Source organism: Dendropsophus ebraccatus, chromosome 5, assembly GCF_027789765.1.
Source record: "Dendropsophus ebraccatus isolate aDenEbr1 chromosome 5, aDenEbr1.pat, whole genome shotgun sequence".
Taxonomy (NCBI): domain Eukaryota; kingdom Metazoa; phylum Chordata; class Amphibia; order Anura; family Hylidae; genus Dendropsophus; species Dendropsophus ebraccatus.
The window spans coordinates 139214928-139226440 of record NC_091458.1 but is presented as its reverse complement, the minus strand read 5'-3'; the positions used below and the strand labels follow the sequence as shown (position 1 = coordinate 139226440).

The 11513-nt window shown below is 45.1% G+C and overlaps 1 long non-coding RNA gene across 1 annotated transcript; it reads right to left on the bottom strand.

The window, feature by feature from the left end:
- Positions 1 to 2197: 2197 nt before the first annotated feature.
- Positions 2198 to 10118, bottom strand: LOC138793135 (uncharacterized). The gene is made up of 3 exons (XR_011363214.1): positions 10001 to 10118; positions 3257 to 3349; positions 2198 to 2459 (listed from the first exon to the last, which is right to left on the bottom strand). It is a non-coding gene; the product is annotated as an uncharacterized lncRNA (long non-coding RNA).
- Between the last annotated feature and the right edge of the window lie 1395 nt (positions 10119 to 11513).

Below are 11513 nucleotides of genomic sequence, written 5' to 3'. Positions count from 1 at the left end.
CTGGACATGTGGACACAGGGGGAGCTGGACATGTGGACACAGGAGGAGCTGGACATGTGGAAACAGGGGGTGGGGGATGGACATGTGGAAACAGGTGGTGGGGGATGGACATGTGGACACGGGGGGGGGGGAGCTGGACATGTGGACAGGGGGGGGGAGCTGGACATGTGGACACGGGGGGGGGGGGAGCTGGACATGTGGAAACGGGGGGGGGGGGGGAGCTGGACATGTGGACGCAGGGGGAGCTGGACATGTGGAAACAGGGGGGGCTGGACATGTGGAAAACAGTGTGGGACATGTGGAAACGGGAAGCTGGACTCACAACCAAGCTGAAGTGGCCTCCAGTCATATATAGTGCACTGTCCACTGAGTTTTCTCATCCCAGGGGTTTTCTGATTTAACCCTACTTGGCCCAGTTCTCTCTGGCAGCTTCATAGAGGAGCTGGGGGCTGACCTGGAGATCCTGGGGGAATGGGGGCAGAGGTCCGACCCCCCCAGTCTCTTACAGGATAAGGGACAAGTATGTTTAAATCAGAAAGCTGTGATTCGGATCACAGAGAGCAGGGTGCAGCAGCCTGAGCTCTATTGTAGTGGCTGCCCGAGTTAGCTAGTGATTGAGCCTGCGGTACCTCCCTGTGAGTGATGCACCTGTCTTAGGCAGAATGCAAATTATCTACCTCTATGGTATATGGGTCAGTGTATAGGGAAAATAATAGTCTTTGCATAATGGATTTAACTTTTTTTACCGTTTTAACTACAGATCTCAGATCAACCTGTTATACTGCCCATACATCCATGACATTGGGATAGTGAGCGACTCCGATGAGAAGACACCCCTTGTAAGTCACTGTATTTATCTACACTGTAGTCACTTATATGGTGTGCAGTGCCTTTGTACCATTGGTATATACCTGTACGGTTTATGGGTCAGTGTATAGGGAAAATAATGTTTTGTTTTTTTTTTTTTTACAGTTTTAACTACAGATCTAAGGTGAACCTGTTATACTGCCCATACATCCATGACATTGGGATAGTGAGCGACTCCGATGAGAAGACACCCCTTGTAAGTTACTGTTTCATTTTATGTGTCTATATATGTAAATGTAGAAGCCTCCAACACTGCTCTTAATCTTAATTCACTCTGAGTAATGGAGCAGAATATACCCTTTATTATTTAGAAAGCATTGTTGTCAAGTGAGGTTCCCTTTGGGTAACATAATCCGTTGGGGGCCCACTCAGACTTGCTCGCCCCCCCTAGGCTGAACCCCTAGCTACGCCCCTGACTTGGGCCGATTATCGGCCGCAGGAGTTTTTCTGACAACACACCTTGCTGATGATCAGCCGATGTAAAAGACCCTTGAATCTACTGCTGGGAACCACCTCTGCTGACTTCTGAGATCGCCTTGGCTGTCCATGAACTCTTCTGTTTCCATGTATTATGCATAATGTATTGCTGAAGAAAACCAACTTTTAGGCTATGTTCACACTATGTAAGAGACCGGCCGGGTCACGGAACGGCCTGTATCCGCCAAGATCATCCTGGCCGGTACTGCAGGACCGGCCGGATGATCTTTATGGCCATAGTGTTCTGATGCGGCCGCATCAGCGTGCGCCCGCATCAGAACTCCCCATAGCGCACAATAAAGCAAGCGGCTGACAGGGTTTCCTACGGCTGCAATTCCCTGAATTGCGGCCGCAGAAAACTGACGTCAGTTCTTTGCAGCCCGGCATGGGATCCCATAAAACAAGAGGCAATGTTCCACACTGCATCGACAACAACGGCCGTACTTTTACGTAGTGTGAACATAGCCTTAAGTTCTACATTTTATTTTTCTTTTCTTGCTAAATAAAACAAGTTATTTATAGAAGAAACTGTGTGAACTGTTACCAAGCTGATCCCCCACCATATATGTACAGTTTAGATAAATGAGGCCCAGTGTGTTGCTAACCAAATGATGACTATAGATAAATAGTATGTGTACTCTAATAATGTAAGAGAAGCCGCCGAGCTTCACTCCCTTTTTCTGCAGGAATGATTTATTTTGTTTACCTGCATGTTCGGATCATGCTGCCACACCACTCGGATGATGGGAAAGCTTTTCTATTGTCATGGAAACAGAATTAGTCTCTGCAGTCTAATGCTTGAACATTTTGGGATAAATTAACATGACAAGTCCCAGTCAGTTAGTATCCAGAATATAGAATTGAAGTTTTATTTATTCAAAACACCAATTTTTTTTTATACATTTATGCTCGCTCCATGTTAGCATGTTAATTCGTGCTGCATAGCCATAGTAATAAGCAGTTCCGGACTATAGTTTTTTATACAAAGATTCAGGTAACTTCATTGCATCCTAAGACTTCTGAGGTTCACCCCTAAAGATGTCCTCAACAGTATTACGATAGTTTTCAATTTGCTGGGAGTCCAGTCTGACTTCAATCTCCACAGGTGCTTTTAGCTGTAAAAAATGGAAGTCAACACTGTAAGAATTATGTATGAACTAATAATACCCCCCCCTTCCCGTATAATAAATTTGTAAATTATGTATACAATAAAAATGTCATCTTTTCCATTGATGACAAACATGTTAAATGGAACTAGTTATTTTTTTTAAAACAAGTAGGACTAAGTTTACATTCTCTTTCTGCCATGGTTCTTTTTCTTAACTGCGACCCGATTGCCGTGCACAGCAGCGGTCTATACCCGGTCACTGGCCCAGCCTGAAGCACTGGAGGTGGGCTGCAGGCCATTAGAATCAATGAAGCCACGTCATAGAGGGGAGAGGTTTCGGCACACTGGAGGCAGCAGGCCTACCTCCAGTGCTGCAGGCCGGGCTGGTGACCAGGAATAGTCTGGTACCGTGTGCGGGAACTGGGCCATGGTTCAAAAAAAGGACTGCGGCACTGGCATCCCCTCAATGACACCGGTCTATTGATTTTAAAGTCTTAGGCCCCGTTCCCACTGAGGAAAGGTAGCAGAATTCCGCGACGGAATTGTCCGCCGCGGAATGCCGTTAGCCTCCCACTCATAATGGGAGTCTATGGGAGGCGCGCGATCCTGCCCTGTCCGCGCTGAAGAATGAACATGTTCATTCTTCAGCGCGTACAGAGCAGGAGCGCGCTACCTTTCCTCAGTGGGAACGGGGCCTTAAAGTGATGTACCTGCTGGTAAATTCACTTTAAGTAGATTTAGTAGTTAATGAACTATTTATTTATTTTTTTAAGGGAAAGAGTATAATGTATCAATACTATGTACCTTTAAAACATCGTCTTCTTCCATATCTCCAAAATTTCGCAGATCACCTCCTTCTGATCTTTGTTGTAAGAATTTCTTGCATGGTCCCCCCTTCTTCACAAGGACAAATTGGGACACAAAATGTGAGTGAGTTGTAAACATTTAGCTAATATTTTGTAACATATTCCATTTCAATCAACTCATCATTAATCATTAGTATAGAAGAAATAAAAAGTAACCTCCTTGGTAAAGGGTAAAAACCACTGACTAATACACATATGTCAGCTAAGAAGTGATAAGGCATTTAAAAGGGAACTCCATATAAGGAAAACTTGTTTTTTATTAAGGCTATGTTCACACTACGTAAAAGTACGGCCGTACTTTTTACGGGGTGGAACAATGCCTTATTTTCAATGAGATCCCGGGCAGAGCGTATACACATCGTATACTCTCCGGCCGGGATCAGTGTTGTGCCGCAAATGACTGACATGTCAGTTTTCTACAGCCGCAATTCAATGAATTTCGGCTGTAGAAAACTCTGTCAGTTCACACAGCTTCACTGTGTGCTATAGAAAGCTCTGATGCAGGCGCACACTGATGCGCCCGCATCAGAGCTCTGCGGCCGGAAAGATCATTTGACCGGGTCACGGAACGGCCGGTTGTTCACGTTGTGTGAACATAGCCTAAAAGTACATTAAAAGTTATATAAATGTGTCTATATAATGTATTACCATATCTGTGCTGTTCTGCCCCACTGGTAGCTGATAGAAATCCAGGAAGTGAAGAAAAATGGCCTCTGTGCCAATCCACATTGTCTCCTGCTTCCATGCCTCTGTCTCACATTGTGTGTTTGCTGAGATCAGGCTGATGATGTAGACAGGGGGCAGGGTGTGATGTCACAGGAGGCTTAGCTGGATCCCCCAATCCCCTGAGTGTTTCTCCATCTCTGACCAGCCAGAAGCAGGTGCTGCAACTTTACTGATCGTGCAAAACTCTGCAGTGAAATTAGAGCTATGTTCACACATGCTGGAGATTCATTGCAGTACTGCAGCGTCTTCACAAAAACGATGCAGTAACACAATTAAATGATGGTAAACAGAGGTCAGAGCCGGCACTGCCAATCCCACCTGCCAATGCCCACCGAGGCATAAACAGTATATCCCATGTAAGATAATATCGGATAAAGTCCTTATTGTGGGGCTGAACTTCAAAGATAACAGATGCTTGATCATAATATGTGCGTGGAGATGCAAAAAAAATTAAAAATAAAATAAAAATTATTCCAATATCAGCGTTACAGGTAGAGAATACAGCGTACTGTGTGGTGTTACAGGTAGTAACTGTGTGCTGTATGGTGTTACAGGTAGAGAATACTGTGTGCTGTGTGGTGTTACAGGTAGAGAATACAGCGTGCTGTGTGGTGTTATAGGTAGAGAACAGTGTGGTGTTACAGATAGAGAATACAGCGTGCTGTGTGGTGTTTATAGGTAGAGAATACAGTGCGGTGTGTGGTGTTACAGGTAGAGAATACTGTGTGCTGTGTGGTGTCACAGGTAGTAACTGTGTGCTCTGTGGTGTTACAGGTAGAGAATACAACGTGCTGTGTGGTGTTTATAGGTAGAGAATACAGTGCTGTGTGGTGTTACAGGTAGAGAATACAGCGTGCTGTGTGGTGTTACAGGTAAAGAATACAGTGTGCTATGTGGTGTTACAGGTAGAAAATACAGCGTGCTGTGTGGTGTTACAGGTAGAGAATACAGCGTGCTGTGTGGTGTTACAGGTAGAGAATACAGTGTGGTGTTACAGGTAGAGAATACAGCGTGCTGTGTGGTGTTACAGGTAGAGAATACAGTGTGCTGTGCAGTGTTACAGGTAGAGAATACAGCGTGCTGTGTGGTGTTACAGGTACAGAATACAGTGTGCTGTGCGGTGTTACAGGTAGAGAATACAGCGTGCTGTGTGGTGTTACAGGTAGAGAATACAGTGTGCTGTGTGGTGTTACAGGTAGAGAATACAGCGGGCTGTGTGCTGTTACAGGTAGAGAATACAGCGTGCTGAGTGGTGTTACAGGTAGAGAATACAGCGTGCTGTGTGGTGTTACAGGTAGAGAATACAGTGCTGTGTGGTGTTACAGGTAGAGAATACAGCGTGCTGTGTGGTGTTACAGGTAGAGAATAGAGAATACAGTGTGCTGAGTGGTGTTACAGGTAGAGAATACAGCGTGCTGTGTGGTGTTACAGGTAGAGAATACAGTGCTGTGTGGTGTTACAGGTAGAGAATACAGCGTGCTGTGTGGTGTTACAGGTAGAGAATACAGTGTGCTGTGTGGTGTTACAGGTAGAGAATACAGTGTGGTGTTACAGGTAGAGAATACAGTGTGGTGTTATAGGTAGAGAATACAGCGTGCTGTGTGGTGTTACAGGTAGAGAATACAGTGTGCTGTGCGGTGTTACAGGTAGAGAATACAGCGTGCTGTGCAGTGTTACAGGTAGAGAATACAGCGTGCTGTGTGGTGTTACAGGTAGAGAATACAGTGTGCTGTGCGGTGTTACAGGTAGAGAATACAGCGTGCTGTGTGGTGTTACAGGTAGAGAATACAGCGTGCTGTGTGGTGTTACAGGTAGAGAATACAGTGTGGTGTTACAGGTAGAGAATACAGCGTGCTGTGTGGTGTTACAGGTAGAGAATACAGCGTGCTGTGCGGTGTTACAGGTAGAGAATACAGCGTGCTGTGTGGTGTTACAGGTAGAGAATACAGCGTGCTGTGTGGTGTTACAGGTAGAGAATACAGCGTGCTGTGTGGTGTTACAGGTAGAGAATACAGCGTGCTGTATGGTGTTACAGGTAGAGAATACAGTGTGCTGTGTGGTGTTACAGGTAGAGAATACAGCGTGCTGAGTGGTGTTACAGGTAGAGAATACAGTGCTGTGTGGTGTTACAGGTAGAGAATACAGCGTGCTGTGTGGTGTTACAGGTAAAGAATACAGTGTGCTATGTGGTGTTACAGGTAGACAATACAGCGTGCTGTGTGGTGTTACAGGTAGAGAATACAGCGTGCTGTGTGGTGTTACAGGTAGAGAATACAGTGTGGTGTTACAGGTAGAGAATACAGCGTGCTGTGTGGTGTTACAGGTAGAGAATACAGTGTGCTGTGCAGTGTTACAGGTAGAGAATACAGCGTGCTGTGTGGTGTTACAGGTACAGAATACAGTGTGCTGTGCGGTGTTACAGGTAGAGAATACAGCGTGCTGTGTGGTGTTACAGGTAGAGAATACAGTGTGCTGTGTGGTGTTACAGGTAGAGAATACAGCGGGCTGTGTGCTGTTACAGGTAGAGAATACAGCGTGCTGAGTGGTGTTACAGGTAGAGAATACAGCGTGCTGTGTGGTGTTACAGGTAGAGAATACAGTGCTGTGTGGTGTTACAGGTAGAGAATACAGCGTGCTGTGTGGTGTTACAGGTAGAGAATACAGTGTGCTGTGTGGTGTTACAGGTAGAGAATACAGTGTGGTGTTACAGGTAGAGAATACAGTGTGGTGTTATAGGTAGAGAATACAGCGTGCTGTGTGGTGTTACAGGTAGAGAATACAGTGTGCTGTGCGGTGTTACAGGTAGAGAATACAGCGTGCTGTGCAGTGTTACAGGTAGAGAATACAGCGTGCTGTGTGGTGTTACAGGTACAGAATACAGTGTGCTGTGCGGTGTTACAGGTAGAGAATACAGCGTGCTGTGTGGTGTTACAGGTAGAGAATACAGTGTGCTGTGTGGTGTTACAGGTAGAGAATACAGCGGGCTGTGTGCTGTTACAGGTAGAGAATACAGCGTGCTGAGTGGTGTTACAGGTAGAGAATACAGCGTGCTGTGTGGTGTTACAGGTAGAGAATACAGTGCTGTGTGGTGTTACAGGTAGAGAATACAGCGTGCTGTGTGGTGTTACAGGTAGAGAATACAGTGTGCTGTGTGGTGTTACAGGTAGAGACTACAGTGTGGTGTTACAGGTAGAGAATACAGTGTGGTGTTATAGGTAGAGAATACAGCGTGCTGTGTGGTGTTACAGGTAGAGAATACAGTGCTGTGTGGTGTTACAGGTAGAGAATACAGCGTGCTGTGTGGTGTTACAGGTAGAGAATACAGTGTGCTGTGTGGTGTTACAGGTAGAGAATACAGTGTGGTGTTACAGGTAGAGAATACAGTGTGGTGTTACAGGTAGAGAATACAGTGTGCTGTGTGGTGTTACAGGTAGAGAATACAGCGTGCTGTGTGGTGTTACAGGTAGAGAATACAGCGTGCTGTGTGGTGTTACAGGTAGAGAATACAGCGTGCTGTGTGGTGTTACAGGTAGAGAATACAGTGTGGTGTTACAGGTAGAGAATACAGCGTGCTGTGTGGTGTTACAGGTAGAGAATACAGCGTGCTGTGCGGTGTTACAGGTAGAGAATACAGCGTGCTGTGTGGTGTTACAGGTAGAGAATACAGCGTGCTGTGTGGTGTTACAGGTAGAGAATACAGCGTGCTGTGTGGTGTTACAGGTAGAGAATACAGCGTGCTGTATGGTGTTACAGGTAGAGAATACAGTGTGCTGTGTGGTGTTACAGGTAGAGAATACAGCGTGCTGTATGGTGTTACAGGTAGAGAATACAGCGTGCTGTGTGGTGTTACAGGTAGAGAATACAGCGTGCTGTGTGGTGTTACAGGTAGAGAATACAGCGTGCTGTGTGGTGTTACAGGTAGAGAATACAGCGTGCTGTGTGGTGATACAGGTAGAGAATACAGCGTGCTGTGTGGTGTTACAGGTAGAGAATACAGCGTGCTGTGTGGTGTTACAGGTAGAGAATACAGCGTGCTGTGTGGGTGGGACCACAATGAAATGATAAAGTACTGCAAATAATTCAGTAACACAATAAAACTGAGCGTAGAACACAGCCTAGATGTTCTGCAACAGCTTTGGGCGGGGAATGTGCAGGGTGGAAGATTGTGATGAACAGCTGAAGGAAAGCATTGCACTCTCGAACCTGTAGTACTGTGTACAACTGCTCAACCAGGAAGTACAAACAATATAGAACAAAACCCCCCAAAACAAATGGATTTTTGGTAGTTTCAAAACTGGGATAGCATTGCAGGTTCATTTTTTTTTTAAACCTTTAACTGGAGTTCCCCTTTAATGTTGAGGGTTTGTTCACACAGGTTGGAGTTTCATTGCGTTAACACAAGGAAGGACAGCTTGATAGAATTATCATTATTTGTGTCTGTGATTATAACAAGACTCCTTTCCCTGCTAAGTTCCCCTGGTGGGAATATAGCCTAAGGGTCCCTTTACAAACACAGATTATCTGACAAATTTTTGCAGCCAAAACCGGGAATGGATTTGAAAAGAAGAGAAATCTCAGTCTTTCCTTTATGAGCTGTTGCCTGTTTATAGTCTGTTCCCGGCAGATAATCTGTTTGTATAAAGGGACCCTAAGGCTATGTTCCCACACAGTATTTTTGCTCAGTATTTTGCAACCAAAACCAGGAGTGGACTGAAAACACAGAAAGGCTCTGTCCACACACTGTTGAATTTGAGTGGATGTCCGTCATTTCATAGCAAGCAACAGTTATTCTTTTAAAAATAACAGTAAGTATTTGCCATTAAATGACGGCCATCCACTCAATTTCAACAGCATGTATACATAGCCTTTCTGTGTTTTTAGTCCACTCCTGGTTTTGGTTGCAAAATACTAAGCACAAATAGTGTGTGCGAGTCATAGTCTTGCTAAAACTCCGACTTTTTGTGTTCCATATTCTTACTTATAAAAAAAATACAGATTTTATGCATAAAATAGTGGCTAACAACTGTGTGAACACAGCCTTATGGTGGTTTTACACAGAGCGATAATTTGCCCGATCGCAGGATTAACGATTTTGAATGAACAATGTTTTTTTTTATAACGTAGTGCTGCACCTGAGGGAATCCTGGCCAGAGTGTATACACATAGTATACACTCCGGCCAGGGTCCCTAGCGGCGCTGTCAGTTTTCTGCGGCCGCTGTTCATTGAATAGCAGCCGCAGAAAACTTATCAGTGCACACAATGGAGCGTGCGGCTTTGGACATATGCTCTATTGAGAGCAGCGGGGAATTCAGATGCGGGTGCGCACGGATGCGCCCGCATCCGAATTCAGCGGCGGTTAAGATCATCCGGCCAGTACTGCAGTACCGACCAGGATGATCTTCTCTGACACTGGCCGCTCCGTGACCCTGCCGATTAATGGAATAGCTGTGAGAACATGGCCTTAAAGTGTAACTATCGCTTGTAAAAATTTCTGAAATATATAACGACGTGTCAGAAGTGCGTATCGGTGGGGGTCTGGGTGCTGAGACCCCTGCTGATCGCTAGAATGAAGGAGCAGAAGTGCAACTCACGCTCTGCTCCTTCATCTCTGCTATACAGAGATGAATTATGTAGACTGCTAATACGAGCAGTCTATGGAATTATAATGGGAGCCTATAGAACTTCCATAGGCTCCATTATAATTCAGTAGACTATAGCTATAGAGGAGATGAAGGAGCAGAGCGTGTGCTGCTTAGTGCTTCTGCCCCTTTATTCTAGCAATCATCGGGGGTCTCAGCACCCAGACCCCCACCGATATCCACTAATAACATGTCGCTATGACGTGTTAGACAAATGATAGTTATTCTTTAAGCTCACATACTATGCCACTGTGCCAATGTTTTCAAAACAAATCAAAAAAATTTATAGTAAAAAAATATATATTGGCTGCAATACCTGCATACTACAAGCATCACTATGTGAGAAGAAATGAACGAAACTCCCATGAGTCTTCTCTGTCAGCATGCAGAGACCAAATACAATGAGAAAAGTTGAGACGATCACTCGGGAATCCATAGCTGTAATGGGGGAAAAAATAACTTAAAATATTGTATGCGACAATTGCAGGATTAAGAGAGCTACAAGAGTGTGCAGAAAAACAACAGCATATCCTATAGAATTCTATATGTTACCTTTCAGGTAGTACCCAAAGAAAAAACCCTACCTGGAAGAGTATCGTAAAATAAAATATCACGCTCATCTGGTCACTTATAATAGACTTACCCTAGTAGGGTGGGTTCACATGTACCGGAATCGCAGCAGATTTCACACTGCGAGTTCAGCAGTGAAATCCGCTGTGATTCTCGGTACTGTCAGTTTGTATAGGTTTACATATTCGCAGCTTATTTTTTATTCCCCTGCGAGTATGCAAATCCTCTCCCTCTTAACTCATCGCTGACCGGTGAATGCTGTACCGGTCTGTGCTCCGGTTTCTTCTATGGCTCCCTGGTGTCCCGCTCAGCCAATCAGTGCGCTGTCCCGCCGCCCCCTCTGATTGGCTGAGCGGGATGTCAGGGAGTCGGAAGCCACAGAAGCAAACCGAAGCTTGGACGGGTAAATTATTGGGTGGGATAAAGGGGATGGCATACTCGCAGTGTAATGAAAAATCCACTGCGAGTATGTAAACCCACACAAACTGACAGTACGGGTATCGCAGCGGATTTTGCTGTGAAACCCGGCACGTAAAATCTGAATCACAAGCTAGCAAAGTTTTTCCCTCCACAAAAATGCTTCACCAATATAAGAGTGGTGGGGTCAGATCCACAAGGGTTATGCTGGGTTCACACTGCGTTTTATGAAACAATCTGTTTGGTTCCACTTTTCCATTGACTTCCATTATTAAAAAAAAAAAAAAAAAAAAAACGGATCAAAACAGATGCGTTTCTTTTTTTAAACGATGTTTTTGTGTATGTTAAAAGTAACCATTTAAGGCTATGTTCACACTGCGTATGAGTCCGGCCGCATTTCATACGCCGCCGTACATGTGCGGCTGAAACTACGGGCGTGGGAAAAATAGACATGCGGCCGGATGCGTAGGAACCGCGAACATACGCCCGTAGTACAGTTATGCTTCCCTAGCTTGTTTCGAAGCGATCGGAGGCAGGTCATTTACTTGGAATCTTCGCCCAGCCCCGTAAACCACACAGAACCTTTTGGATCGAAAAATCAAGTTCAATTTGGCTGAAATAAGTACTCCGTACAGGACCGCATGTAAATCCACGGCCGTGAGTTTCAACATTTCCGTCCTCAAATAATGGTCTTGTTCATTTTTCACGGCGCCGCATACGATCCGGCCGTAAGCTCATACGTAGTGTGCATTGTGCGGGCGTATATCGTATACTTTCAAGCAAACACATCAACCTCAAAACTACGTGCGTATATTCGCAGTTCGCACTACGGCCGGAAACAT